This window comes from Protopterus annectens, chromosome 5.part0 (genome assembly GCF_019279795.1).
Source record: "Protopterus annectens isolate FY-2018-M chromosome 5.part0, PAN1.0, whole genome shotgun sequence".
NCBI lineage: Eukaryota > Metazoa > Chordata > Ceratodontiformes > Protopteridae > Protopterus > Protopterus annectens.
The window spans coordinates 625,287,462-625,302,327 of NC_056735.1; the positions used below are offsets into that span (position 1 = coordinate 625,287,462).

At 42.0% G+C, this 14,866-nt stretch overlaps 1 protein-coding gene across 3 annotated transcripts in view; it reads right to left on the minus strand.

Annotated features, from left to right (window-relative positions):
* Positions 1-14,866, minus strand: part of LOC122802711 (cohesin subunit SA-2-like) — a 1,740,876-nt gene that overhangs the window by 562,292 nt on the left and 1,163,718 nt on the right. The gene's annotated exons all lie outside the window — the stretch shown is intronic.

Sequence of the window (14,866 nt, forward strand, 5' to 3'; positions counted from 1 at the left end):
ACCACAGCCCAAGGATAGACATGCTCATCTTCCCTGCCTTCTCCTCAAGTGCCAAAGTCTCTAATCAAGCTTGGATCACCTGGGCTTGATCAGGGACTTATCCATCTTTGCCACTTGCACAGGTGTTTTTGTTTCTCTCTCTGAACTATTAAGACTTCCCTAACTTAGAAATATATTTGTTGAGAAGAGTGGAGAATGCTGCTACAATATAAATACTATTATTTCTATTAAGGATTTTGCTTCTTTATCCTGTTTTGTTGGTTGCAACTGGGACATTCTGAAGCATTAGTCACAATGGCTTTATTCAACATGCAGTTTTCTTCACCAGGTATTTAGAACTTATAAAGTGTTTTCACATAATACCAAACATCCAGAGAAAAAAGTTAAAGACTGCAAGCCAACAATTAAATTGGTGATTAAATAGTTAAGCAGTTGGTTACTACTAAAGGTTTTCCAACGCTTATTAAAATAAAAAAGTGAATGCTTACTACAGCAATGAGCTGCCTGAATTACTAGCTACAGTTTACTTCTTTACAAGTAAGACAATAAACAGGCTGACAAGATTTACAGCATCCTGTTTGCATGAAGTATAGCTGTCTGCAAGTAGAAGGATGTACAACTGTTTGCCTTACATCACTGGTTGGCATACGCAATACTGCTTTCCTAAACTCCCAATCCACTCCACAAATTATAATTTCAAGATGGCACACAGCAACTTACCTTTACTATTCCGTTCTAGAACTGTTAAACACACTTGTTTACTTTTTATGTGTCTTGAACATTTGTATACATCTCCAGTCTAAACTTGGCATGCTACTGTAACAGAAACATACGTGTATAATGTGTACAGGAATCCAGGTTACGCCTAACATAACTCCAGGGCTCAGATTCCAAATGTAAGTGACGTACTCCAGTGTAAGGCATATCTATAAAGCAGACTCACCCTGAAGTAAGTCACTTACACCTAGAGCAAGTCTTCTGGAATCAGGATAGACTTACGCTGAGAACAAGTCTTTTAGAATTGGGCCTCAGATTCTTAAGGGCTGTTCATTCAGCATGGCATTTATCCTGTGGGACTCTCCTCTACCTGCAGAGAGGGCCCTCAGCTAACACTTCTTAGCAGTCTCCTACTGATCTGCCTTCTTTCTTTGGAAAACTCCTTCTTGTTAAAGACAGTGAGGAACCACCCATAAAAGATTGGCATACACGGCTGTCTTCGTTTCTTTTTCACACAGGTGAAAGATAAGAGCTTAGAAGGAAAGAGTCTATTCCCTGATAATGTAAACAGTAACCGGTTGAAAGAGAGAATTATTACTCTCAGAACAGAGAAAGAGCTACTGAATGGGTGCAGTCCTCAAAGATCCAGAGTTAATGCAGTTGTTACATGAGTTCTCTATGTTCTTAAATGGCTCTCACTCAGCAGGGCATTCATCTTATAGGATGAATAGTGGCCTCCTGTAAAAAGATATAGGGGAGACTGGACTTCCTTTATAAGAAGCATTAAGGACTTGCCTTCTGAATTCACCCTAAGTACTGAAGGTCCGGAATATGACGATTAGTATAGATACGAAGAGTATTGAGGTAGAAGCACACACATAACTTGGACAGAATAACCTTCTCTGAAGCATGCAGGAGAAGTAGTTGCTGCTCTGATTAAATGACTTATCCTAATAAGGATTTACACATGTAAAGGCAACACTGCATAATGCAGCTGCTTATCCAAGTGAGTATGGTTTGCCTAAAGACAAACGTTCCTTGCTCAGTATTAGCAATGGAGATGAACACGTGTTTAGTCATGCATATCAGGGATATATGAACCAAAAAAGGCATGACTGTCCGGATGCCATTCTGACTGAACACAGACTCTCCCTCAAGTGCACTTGTCTAGAAAATACAGAAGATGAAAGTATGAATAAATGGACACCCCATTCTTATGAAAAAAAACAAAACAAAACAAAGTTCTTTAGACTAAAAACCTGCAATTCAGGCACATGCCAAGCTGAGACAATGGTCACAAAAACAAGGTCTTTCAGGATACAGTTGAAGGGTTAGGCTTCATGTGGGATCCTGCCAAACATTCCAATACAACCCTCAGTTCTTAGAATGGTTTCAGAGACCTAATAGGGGATGAAATGAATTACACCATCTCCAAAAATGCTTTAGTATTGCCCACCTGACTAATAAGTTTATTGTCCTCAAAATGATGAAATGCCAAAATAGCATGAGAATACTGCATCCCTGCATCTGAAAGGGGAAGAAAATAGTCAAGGTTCAGTTTAGGATGAAAAGAAACTAGGTATAAATTCTTGCCTCTTGTCCAGACTGCCAAACCCTTCCACTATGCAGAATAAGAGACTAAAAGAATCTTTATAAGCCATCAAAAGTTTTCTAGATGCCTGCTCTGAAACCCCAAATCTGGCTAGATACCTATTCTGAAACCCCAGATCTGGTTAGATACCTACATTGAAACCCCAGATCTGGCTACTCTGTGTCATCAGTAGCCACGCATGTAGACTAAGATTTTGGGATAAGGAACATTCAGGGTGTGGCTTGGGAAAACAGACCATCCAAACATTTGAAGTGGCTGGGAAGATATCTGGAACAAGTGCTGAAGAAGAGGAAAACAGATATTTCTGTGTCACAGAAAGGTTATGAAAATCATCACTGATGATTTGTAACGATCTTTAAGAAGAACCCTTTGAATAAATGGACTGGGAAGAAAGGCATACGTGAACCTCCCTTTTCACAAGCGGGACCATATACATAAACAGAATGCCTCAACACTGGGGTTTAGAGAGCAGAACTTCAGTAACTTGTCATACAGAGTAGTGAGAAACAGGCCTATACTTTTTCAATCCCAGAACCAGAAAAGTTATGTTGTAACTTCTTGCTTAAATTCTAACCAATAATCTAATGCTGACAGACAAATGAGTGTATGCATCAGGTTTTTGGGAATATCTACTTAATAATGGGCCATTGTTTAGTTCCAGATCATCAAGGTCTCTTGAAAGAGTCCACAACTTAAGCTATTCCTGTTTCATGTTGCAGAATAACAGTGTTACAGCCTTTGTCCGGATATGCACTTCCTTCCTGTAAGGGATGTCCATGAACTTAAGTAGACTTCGTGTATCAGTACCAGCTCTAGGAGACTGGTGTTCAGACCTGAAGATGCAGGGGCCATCCTCCTTGGGATGTCTGATCACTGAGGTGGGCTTTTCTCACAAAAAGGGATCAATCTTTGCCAAAATCACATGTGAGATGGGTGGGGGCAAAGAGCATACCTATGGACAAGCTGACCTGGTCTGTGCATGACACACAATGATTCATGGAGACAGTTCCAGAAGGTCCTGTCGATTCTCTCAAGTGTCACTAAGAAATGCTCACCCTCAGTATCATTCATGGAAATGCCAGAGTGTCAATCTCCATACAGTGTACAATTTGATGGAAGTTTCTGGCAGGGATAAAATGTTGGACTACGGCTACCTCACAAAGGTGGATGTTAGAAGCCTTCTTCTCCAGGGTTATTATGACAACAGCTTGTGTCGAAATCAGACATAACTCATAAGTTGTGGAAAGATTCTCAATGACCTCCTTTGGTTCACCACAATGTCCAGAATTTTGAAAGGATGCATCACTCTATCACTATGCTTTGTAAGTTCCTCACTAGATGAGGCTAAGACTAGGTAATGCTGTGAAACACTTACAGAAGGGACGTGGAGTAAATGATACAGCAAAGAGTAACCCCCTAAACAGAAAGTTCCACTTCAGAATTCAGAACAGGAAACATTTTCATTCATCTGTTTAAAATGAAACATGAATATGTGGCCTGCACAGCTATACAGAGATAGCTCTCCTACTGAAGAGTAAGGGAGCCATAAACTAAAAGTATTCTGAAAATTTTAACTGAATTGAACAGCTCAGACACTTGAGAGATAAAAAAAGAAAAACATTCCTGAGTCTTCTTTGGAATGAGGAAGAAACTGGGAAAATAAAAACTTACCTTCAGTGAAGGAAATGACTTTATGTTATTTGTGAGGAGGAGGTTGATGACTTTCTGCAAAGAATGTCCAAGTGTTTGGTTGGCTCTAAGGGCTACCCTGAAAAGCTGAAATGCATGATGTTTGGTGAGATCAGCAGTATGCACTTTTCCAAATCAGGGATAAACTCACTGACCCTCACTTTAATTATTCTGTTAAGTGTCCAACAATACATGGATAAATGGCCATTATGGTTGATAATGCAATTTACCATGAGTAAATAGCCTCAAACATTCTTGCCACAGAGGTCAAGGTGTCCAACTTCTTGTTTGGAAGCATTGAATGAGGCTGGAAAGAATTTATGTTTTTACCACCTTTATTGAATTACCACTCAAGATATAGGTAAACATACGTTTATAAAAAAGAAAACAAACCTTATTAACATGCACGAGTGCATGGATCGTGCTATCCCAAACAGAACCAAGACACTATCTTCCAAAAAACGGAAGCCAATCTGGAGGTCCCCTGCCATAAACAAACTCTACAATAGAAGGACAAAACTGTTGCAAGAGAGAGTAAAATCCCATGAGTGGAGGGGTTCCCTAATCAGCCTCAGTAAGAAGCTGAGATCTTTTATAAGATCCTCCAAAGCTAGCTACGAAAATAAAATTGACACGGATTTTAGGGACAATGACAAAGCATTCTATAGCTATGTCAAGAATCTCAATGGCAACACCCAGATCTGCTCTGAGTTACAGCACAACGGCATGAAAATTACAGAACCAACTGATATTGCCAATGACCTGGCAGATAGGTTCAGTGCTAACTTTACCCCCCCTTTCATCCCCTAAAGGGCCCATATCTATATATGAAGAATGCAGAGTCCCTGTAATCACAACTACAAAGGTAAAAGCTGCACTCTCTAAAGTCAGAAACACAGCATCCATGGGACTGGACAACATCCCAGGCTGCATTTTATACGAACTTCAGAATGAACTGGCTCCCCACCTAAGCACCATGTTCAGTCATAGTCTCACATCAGGCTTTGTGCCCACTGAATGGTGCACAGCAACAGTTATCCCACCCCACAAAGGGGGAGCCACAACTGATCCCGGGAACTATCGCCCTATTAGCCTGATGAGCCTGGTCTGTAAGGCCATGGAACATATCATCATGGAACTCATAAACAAAGACATTGATAACCTCCAAACTCTGGACCCCACCCAGTTCAGGTTTGTGAAAGGCAGATCATGCCCCCTGAACCTGATCAACTTCTTTGAGGCAGTCACCAAAGCTGTAGACAAGGCTTTCGACACCATCCCCCATTCTGAAATTATAGCTAAACTCACTAAACTAGGTATAAATCCCTGCGTCACAAGATGGGTTGCCAATTGGCACACTGACAGAATCCACACTGTAAAGGTTGCAGACTCCAAATCTGACTTCAAACCAGTGACAAGTCGAGTACCACAGGGTTCAGTCCTGGGACCTCTCCTGTTTGGTATCTACTTCTCTGAAGTACAGGCTAACACAGAAGGCCTTTGGCTAACGAAGTTCGCAGATGACTGCAAACTAGGAGTCATAGTTAAGTCCCCAAATGATGTGGACATCCAACAGAAGGGCCTCACTGAGACAGATGCCTGGCATCAGAGCTATGGCCTCAAGCTTAATGCCAAAAAGTGCATTGTCATCCCCTTTAGTAAAAACTCTGTACCCATGAACTACCACAAAGGCGGCAGTCTACTTAACGCCAGATGTATGATAAGAGACCTGGGGTCCCAGGTGGACAGCAGTCTCTCCTTTGATAATCACATCACCACAGTAGTCATTAAATCCTTCTATGTGGCACACCTCATCACAAAAGGGTTCTCAACTACGAAAAGAGAGGTTATTGTTCCCCTCTACTCGACACTCATTAGACCCATTATAGAGTACAACGCCCCTTTTGGAATGTACCTCACAAGACATCTGCAGCAGCTGGAAAGGCCACAGAAGTTCCTCACAAAGAGGATTACTGGCCTCAAACAGATGCTCTACACTGACAGTCTCAAAAAACTCCAGCTTTACTCTGTAGCATATCACCTAGTCTGAGGTGATCTCTGCCTAACATATAAAGCTATGTTAAACCCAGAGCTGTTGGACATGCTACACCTAAAGAAATCCCAGTCCCTCCGAGCTACATGCTCTAGGGACCTAAACCTTGTCACCACAATAAGCAGGACATGCCGGAAGGATAGATTCCTCTCTCAGAGATTTCCCATACTATGGAACAAGCTACCCATCTATGTCAAACAAAGTTCCTCATTAGCACTCTTCAAGAAAAATCTTGATGAGTGGATGGGAAATAGGAAATGCACCCCGGGGATCACTTCAGTGGCTCTACTCGACAGGCGCACAGGAAAATAACTTTCTTGGGTGGCATAACCCAGGGAAACTTGTCGGCCACGTTTACTTAGGCCCTTGGGCCGATAGCCTAGTACCTACCTATGAACCTATGTTCCCAGTTACATACATTATACATCACATACATTCTTTTGTATAACTAACATCAGTCCATCATTACATAAAATGCTCACTTCCAGCCTTCCCTTAAATCTCACTGCTCCTCTGGATCTTTATCATGCGCATATTGTTCCCACAATTTCCATTTATTTCTATGTAGTTTGCGCCTACCCTTTTCTAAAGATCTTACTTCCAATTATTTTATCTACATTACAATATTCAGTACTTCTTTTCAGGCTTGTTGGCTGTTGGTGAAGCACCCACCAAGAGGAGAAAATGCTGAGAGAAGAAGGGAGCCACTTTTGAGATTTTAAGTATTTTTCTCTGTTTATTTGCTAAGTTTTTCTGCATAGTTGCCTAGTTTGAGCATTTTCTGGCTTGTTAAACTTGATTTCTGCATTAGTAGCTGTATTTAGAGCACAACCAAAAGCTGTTTACTGAATTTCCTGTTTGCACTTAATTTTAAAATCGTTTTTTTCTCAAAACTTGCATATTTTCTGTCTTTGACCTAGCACTCTTGTGTGGGGTCATTTACTGCACTGTTATAACTTGATATTACTTGTGAACCTCTGCTATCTCTGAAAAAAAAAACAAAAAAAAAATCTTGCTTTTTTCCCACTTTTCTGAGATTTAAAAAAGTTCAGTTACAGGCTTGCTGTTCCTGAACTGTTTGTAAGTTTCTGTGAGGCAATTTTTGCTTGGGCTAAAGGAAAGTCTGTCTGTTGATCAGTGGCAGTGAAAAACATTGAGCAGCTCCCCTGCCCCGTGGGAGTGGTTACTGACTTGAAACTGTAGTTTTATTGACCAGTAGGGGTCATTTCCAAAACTCATTCATCTTCCTCTCTTAAAACCTAGTTGCCTCATGGGTTTTGCGTCTTTTCAGGCTTGTTGGCTGTTGGTGAAGCACCCACCAAGAGGAGAAAATGCTGAGAGAAGAAGGGAGCCACTTTTGAGATTTTAAGTATTTTTTCTCTGTTTATTTGCTAAGTTTTTCTGCATAGTTGCCTAGTTTGAGCATTTTCTGGCTTGTTAAACTTGATTTCTGCATTAGTAGCTGTATTTAGAGCACAACCAAAAGCTGTTTACTGAATTTCCTGTTTGCACTTAATTTTAAAATCGTTTTTTCTCAAAACTTGCATATTTTCTGTCTTTGACCTAGCACTCTATTGTGGGGTCATTTATTGCACTGTTATAACTTGATATTACTTGTGAACCTCTGCTATCTCTGAATAAACAAAAACAAAAAAAATCTTGCTTTTTTCCCACTTTTCTGAGATTTAAAAAAGTTCAGTTACAGGCTTGCTGTTCCTGAACTGTTTGTAAGTTTCTGTGAGGCCATTTTTGCTTGGGTAAAGGAAAGTCTCTCTGTTGATCAGTGGCAGTGAAAAACATTGAGCAGCTCCCCTGCCTCCCGTGGGAGTGGTTACTTACTTGAAACTGTAGTTTTATTGACCAGTAGGGGTCATTTCCAAAACTCCTTCATCTTCCTCTCTTAAAACCTAGTTGCCTCGTGGGTTTGGCGTCTTTTCACGCTTGTTGGCTGTTGGTGAAGCACCCACCAAGAGGAGAAAACGCTGAGAGAAGAAGGGAGCCACTTTTGAGATTTTAAGTATTTTTTCTCTGTTTATTTGCTACGTTTTGCTGCATAGATGCCTTGTTTGAGCATTTTCTGACTTGTTAAACTTGATTTCTGCATTAGTAGCTGTATTTAGAGCACAACCAAAAGCTGTTTACTGAATTTCCTGTTTGCACTTAATTTTAAAATTGTTTTTCTCAAAACTTGCATATTTTCTGTCTTTGACCTAGCACTCTTGTGTGGGGTCATTTACTGCACTGTTATAACTTGATATTACTTGTGAACCTCTGCTATCTCTGAAAAAACAAAAACAAAATAAAATCTTGCTTTTTTCCCACTTTTCTGAGATTTAAAAAAGTTCAGTTACAGGCTTGCTGTTCCTGAACTGTTTGTAAGTTTCTGTGAGGCCATTTTTTCTTGGGCTAAAGGAAAGTCTCTCTGTTGATCAGTGGCAGTGAAAAACATTGAGCAGCTCCCCTGCCCCCCGTGGGAGTTGTTACTAACTTGAAACTGTAGTTTTATTGACCAGTAGGGGTCATTTCCAAAACTCCCTCATCTTCCGCTCTTAAAACCTAGTTGCCTCATGGGTTTGGCATCTTTTCAGGCTTGTTGGCTGTTGGTGAAGCACCCACCAAGAGGAGAAAATGCTGAGAGAAGAAGGGAGCCACTTTTGAGATTTTAAGTATTTTTTCTCTGTTTATTTGCTAAGTTTTTCCTACATAGTTGCCTAGTTTGAGCATTTTCTGGCTTGTTAAACTTGATTTCTGCATTAGTAGCTGTATTTAGAGCACAACCAAAAGCTGTTTACTGAATTTCCTGTTTGCACTTAATTTTAAAATCGTTTTTTTCAAAACTTGCATATTTTCTGTCTTTGACCTAGCACTCTTGTGTGGGGTCATTTACTGCACTGTTATAACTTGATTTTACTTGTGAACCTCTGCTATCTCTGAAAAAACAAAAACAAAAAAAAATCTTGCTTTTTTCCCACTTTTCTGAGATTTAAAAAAGTTCAATTACAGGCTTGCTGTTCCTGAACTGTTTGTAAGTTTCTGTGAGGCCATTTTTCTTGGGCTAAAGGAAAGTCTCTCTGTTGATCAGTGGCAGTGAAAAACATTGAGCAGCTCCCCTGCTCCCCGTGGGAGTGGTTACTGACTTGAAACTGTAGTTTTATTGACCAGTAGGGGTCATTTCAAAAACTCTTTCATCTTCACTCTCTTAAAATTTACCTGATGGGTTTGCCTCATGGCGTTTACAGCATCTTTTCAGGCTTGTTGGCTGTTGGTGACACCACAGAGGAGAAAAGCTCGGAGGACAAAATGCTGAGAAGGGCACTTTTGAGCCACTTAGTATGATTTAACTGCAATTGTAACTTTGCTCGTGTTTGTTGCTGCATAAGTGCCTTGTTTGAGCATGTTCAAAAAGTTTTAGTATGATTCCTGGCTTTTTAAACCCACTGATTTCATTGCATTAGTAGTTGTATTTAGACAGCCAAAAGCTGTTTACTAGATTTCCTGTTTGCATAACTAAATTTTAATCTGTTTTCTCAAAACTTGCATATTTCTGTCTTTGACCTAGCACTCTTTAATACTTACTAACTTGATATTGCCAGCGAACCTCTGCTATCTCTGAAAAAGCAAAACAAAATAATCTTGCTTTTTCACAGTTTCTGTGTTTAAAACAAGTTCAGTTACAGGCTTGCTGTTCCAAAGAAACTGTTTAAGTTCTATTGAGGCCATTTTTGTTCAGGCTGAGAGAATCTCTCCATTTGATCAGTGGAGCTAAAGTGAAAACGTGGGCAGCAGCTCCCTGCCCCTTCAGTAAGTGGCAATGAAAACTGAGCAGCTCCCCGTGGGAGTGGTTACTAACTTGAAACTGTAGTTTTATTGACCAGTAGGGGTCATTTCCAAAACTCCTTCATCTTCCTCTCTTAAAACCTAGTTGCCTTGTGGGTTTGGGCTTTTCACGCTTGTTGGCTGTTGGTGAAGCACCCACCAAGAGGAGAAAACGCTGAGAGAAGAAGGGAGCCACTTTTGAGATTTTAAGTATTTTTTCTCTGTTTATTTGCTAAGTTTTTCTGCATAGTTGCCTAGTTTGAGCATTTTTTTGGCTTGTTAAACTTGATTTCTGCATTAGTAGCTGTATTTAGAGCACAACCAAAAGCTGTTTACTGAATTTCCTGTTTGCACTTAATTTTAAAATCGTTTTTCTCAAAACTTGCATATTTTCTGTCTTTGACCTAGCACTCTTGTGTGGGGTCATTTACTGCACTGTTATAACTTGATATTACTTGTGAACCTCTGCTATCTCTGAAAAAACAAAAACAAAAAAAAAATCTTGCTTTTTCCCACTTTTCTGAGATTTAAAAAGTTCAGTTACAGGCTTGCTGTTCCTGAACTGCTTGTAAGTTTCTGTGAGGCCATTTTTGCTTGGGCTAAAGGAAAGTCTCTCTGTTGATCAGTGGCAGTGAAAAACATTGAGCAGCTCCCTGCCCCCGTGGGAGTGGTTACTGACTTGAAACTGTAGTTTTATTGGCCGTATTGGGTCAATTCCTGGCTCTTTCCAGCCCCTGCTATCAAGCATGCTTTAGCGTGATTTAGCGCGGAGTTGCCACTAGAGCAACATCGGGCAGCGTCGGTTTAACAAGGTTAAACTTTTTCTGGCTCCATAAAGTCTGTTCTTCATTTTTTCCCTTAGAACTGCTCTACTAGTAATCTAAACAGTATATCCCTTAACTAAAAGGCGCAGCACTTGTTCCTAAAAAGCTTTTTTTTTTTTTTTCTCTCCAAAAAGCATCTTCTTTTCAGGCTTAGCACTTCTGTATTATACAAAGTCCCTCACTAGTGACCCCCCCCCCCCCGAGGAGTACCCACTTCCTTACTAAGTCCTCACTAATTCAGTTACACCCCAAACTTCTTAATTTCTCTAGCATGTCGAAGGGCCAGATGCTGGCGTCCTCTCCTGTCCAGTTGGTGAATCTGGGAATATTGAGGCAATGTTACAATTGCCTCATGTACACAGACAACCCTCTCCTCCTCCCGCATAAAACAAATACTTGCGAGAGATGCAGCTATTTAGCCAAACTGGAGGCTGAGCTCTCTCAACTCAGGACTGGCAAGACCAGACAGGAGGAGAAGGCAACTACACACACCACAAAACCAGTCTCACATAAAGCTATCACAACAATGAATCAACACATAAACACACAAAGACATACTCGGAGGCTCTGAGCAAAAATTTACCTAAACAGCAGAGGCCTCCAAAGCAGACACCCAAGCAACCGCCACCTCATGACACACCACAGGCAACACATAAAACACAAAATCAGTGTGCAAAGCAGTCACAGCCCTTAAGGCCAAATACAACACCAAACATACTTGTCATAGGTGACTCCATAGTCAGACACACTGATGTCCCACTTACCAGGCTGAACAAGGAGAGGGTCACAGTAAGCTGCCTATCGGGTGCTAGAATCCGCCACATAACACAAGCACTCGGGTCACTCCACAGCAAGTGCAAATATAACACAGTCATTGTCCATGCTGGTGTGAACGACCTGAGACGTACCTCCCTGGACTACATGAAAAGAGACATAGAGGAGCTCTCTGATTATGTAGCCCAGGCAGGTATGACCCTGACCCTGAGCAGCATCCTTCCTTCACCAAGAATGATGCCACAACATAAAGACAAGATGATCAGCTTTAACAATTGGCTTAATTTCTGGTGTCATTCAAAGGGGATCCAGTGTTTGTCTGCCTGGGATGACATGCTTGACAAGCCACGCTGCTTCAAGGGGCGGCTTGCACCTGTCACCCTGGGATTCCGGATATTGGCTAAGGCTCTTGTCACCACCATAGTGCCTTTTTTAGGCAAGGCTCAAATTCTAAACCTACCACCCTAGAAAACAAAAATGGGAAGAAACTAAAGGTAATGTTGCTCAATGCCAGAAGTCTAAATCTCAAAATGCACGCACTCGAGGCCCTTCTCAGTATGGAGAACATCGATGTCTGTGCTGTGACTGAAACCTGGTTCAAGGCTCCTGAGAGCACCCCGGCACTATCAGGTTTTACCTCATATCATGCGTTCTGGCCCCAAAACCCGGACCACACCACAAAAGAGGGGGTGTATCCATATTCATCAAGGATACCCACACCTCCAGGTTGGTGGCAATGCACAAAGCATCGGAAACCATCCAGGTGCAATTAACCATAGGCAAAACTGCTCTACAATTTGTAGCATGCTACAGGCCACCCTCTCAAACTCAGGAACCCCACACAGGCTTCCTGAAGACACTGGAGGGTATAAATGTATCTCAAACACCATTATATTGGGTGACTTCAACTACCGAATATAGACTGGGAACATTACTCAAGCCCAAACTTTCTAGCCCAAAGGTTCCTGGAGTTCATAAATTCAAATGCCATGGAACAACTAGTCACCGTTCCCACAAGAGGAGAAAATATACTAGATCTCATCATCACAAACATGGGGACAAAATGCTCCACACGGAAGTATATCCCTCATTGGTGAGATCAGATCATAAACTAATCTCACTGGATATCCACATCCGCCCCACCCCAAACAAAAGACCACAGTGAAGAACTTCTCTAAAGCAAACTTCACACTACTCAAGACTGGTGTGGTATCCTTCAAGGCCCCCGAGCCAGTGGAAACCACAACCCAAGCTGCGAAAGCCCTTACAAATGCCTTCTACGAACACCTCCAGGACTGCATGGATCAGGCAATCCCTAAAAAAACAAGACTCTTTTCCACCAAGGGCAAACGTCCAGTCTGGTGGACCCCAGCCATAAACAAACTTTACAATAAGAGGAGAAAGCTGTTACATGATAGAGCAAAATCCATAAAAGAGAAGACACCTTTGATCATTATTAGTAAAAAAATACGAGCACTCATAAAATCATCCAAGGCCAACTTTGAGAGAAAATTGCCATAGATTCAAAAGACAATCATAAGGCCTTCTTCAGCTATGTTAGAAACCTGGGTGGAAACTCCCAGATATGCTCAGAATTAGTCCAAAATGATACAAAAATCACTGAACCCACAGACATTGCCAACATACTGGCAGACAGGTTCAGTGCAAACTTCACCCCCCGCCCCCAAAAGGAGAGATAACTATCCCAGCGGAGTGCAGCCTCCCAGACATCTCCAATGCGCAGGTGAAAGCTGCTCTCTCTAAAGCTAAAAACACAGCATCAATGGGACCGGATGGTGTCACCGGCTGTGTGCTACACGAACTCAATGAGGAACTAAACCCGCACATAAGGCAGCTGTTTAATCTTAGCCTTACCACAGGATACATGCCCAAGGAGTGGCGTACGGCAACTGTGGTCCCACTCCACAAAGGCGGTGCCTCTACGGACCCTGGTAATTACCGCCCCATAAGCTTAACAAGCCTGGTCTGCAAAGCTATGGAGAGGATCATAATGGAACTCATAAACAAAGACATAGGGGACTTGCAGACATTGGACCCGACCCAGTTTGCCTTTGTCAAGGGCAGATCATCCCTTTTGAACTTGGTTGACTTCTTCGAAACAGTCACCAAGGCCATTGATGAGGGAAAGGCAGTCCATACAGCCTACCTTGACCTTGCAAAAGCTTTCGACACAATACCCCACTCGGGTATTATAGAGAAACTTACCAGCTTAAATGTAAACCCATATGTCACAAGATGGGTTGCAAACTGGCTAAAGGACAGAACCCACAGGGTTAGAGTAGCTGGCGCCATGTCAGACTCCAAGCTGGTCACAAGTGGTATCCCACAGGGCTCAGTCCTTGGCCCCCTGTTGTTCGGCATCTACTTCTCAGACGTACAGGCTAACATGGGAGGACTATGGCTGACAAAGTTTGCAGATGACTGCAAACTGGGAGCCATAGTGGAAAGTACATCGGACACAGATATCCTTCAGAGGGGTCTCACAGAAACTGATAGCTGGTGCCAGAGCCATGGCCTGAAGTTAAATGCCAAAAAATGTATAGTCATACCCTTCGGGAAAAACAAGGTAACCCCAAGCTACCATATAGGTGGCAATCCACTAAGCACAGAAGAGGTTATCAGAGACCTGGGGACCCAGGTTGACAGTGGCCTTTCTTTTGACACTCACATTACTAAAGTAGTTAGAAAAACCTTCTACATTGCCCACCTGATCATGAAGAGATTCACATCCAGATCAAGTGAGGTTATTGTTCCCCTGTACTCTTCACTTATCAGACCAATGATCAAGTACAATGCCCCATTTGGGATGTATCTCACCCGACACCTGCAACAATTGGAGAGACCCCAAAAGTTCCTCACCAAAAGGATAAAGGGACTCCAAAATCTGTCATATGCTGCCAGACTGAAGAAACTCCAGCTCTATTCAGTCGCATACCGTCTGCTCAGAGGTGACCTGTGCCTGACATACAAGGCCATGTCCAACCCGGAATTAATGGGCATGCTCCACCTCAAAAAATCCAAATCTACCAGATCCACTAGAGCAAGCGAATTAAACCTTAGCACGGATATAAATAGGACATGCTGGAGGGATAGATTTGTCACCCGGAGACTTCCTATGTTGTGGAATAAAATCCAGGTCCATGTGAGGCAGAGCACCTCGCTGGCTCTGTTCAAGAAAAATCTTGACCGGTGGATGGTAGATCATAGGTTTACCCCGGGAATCATCTCTGTGTCACTGCTGGACAGAGGCATAACAAACTAATGGGCACAGTATTTTTTAACATAAGGGGTGGCGTAAGCCACAAAAACTCTGGGCTAGGCTTATAAATGCCTTAGGGCAGATAGCCTCGTATAAACCTA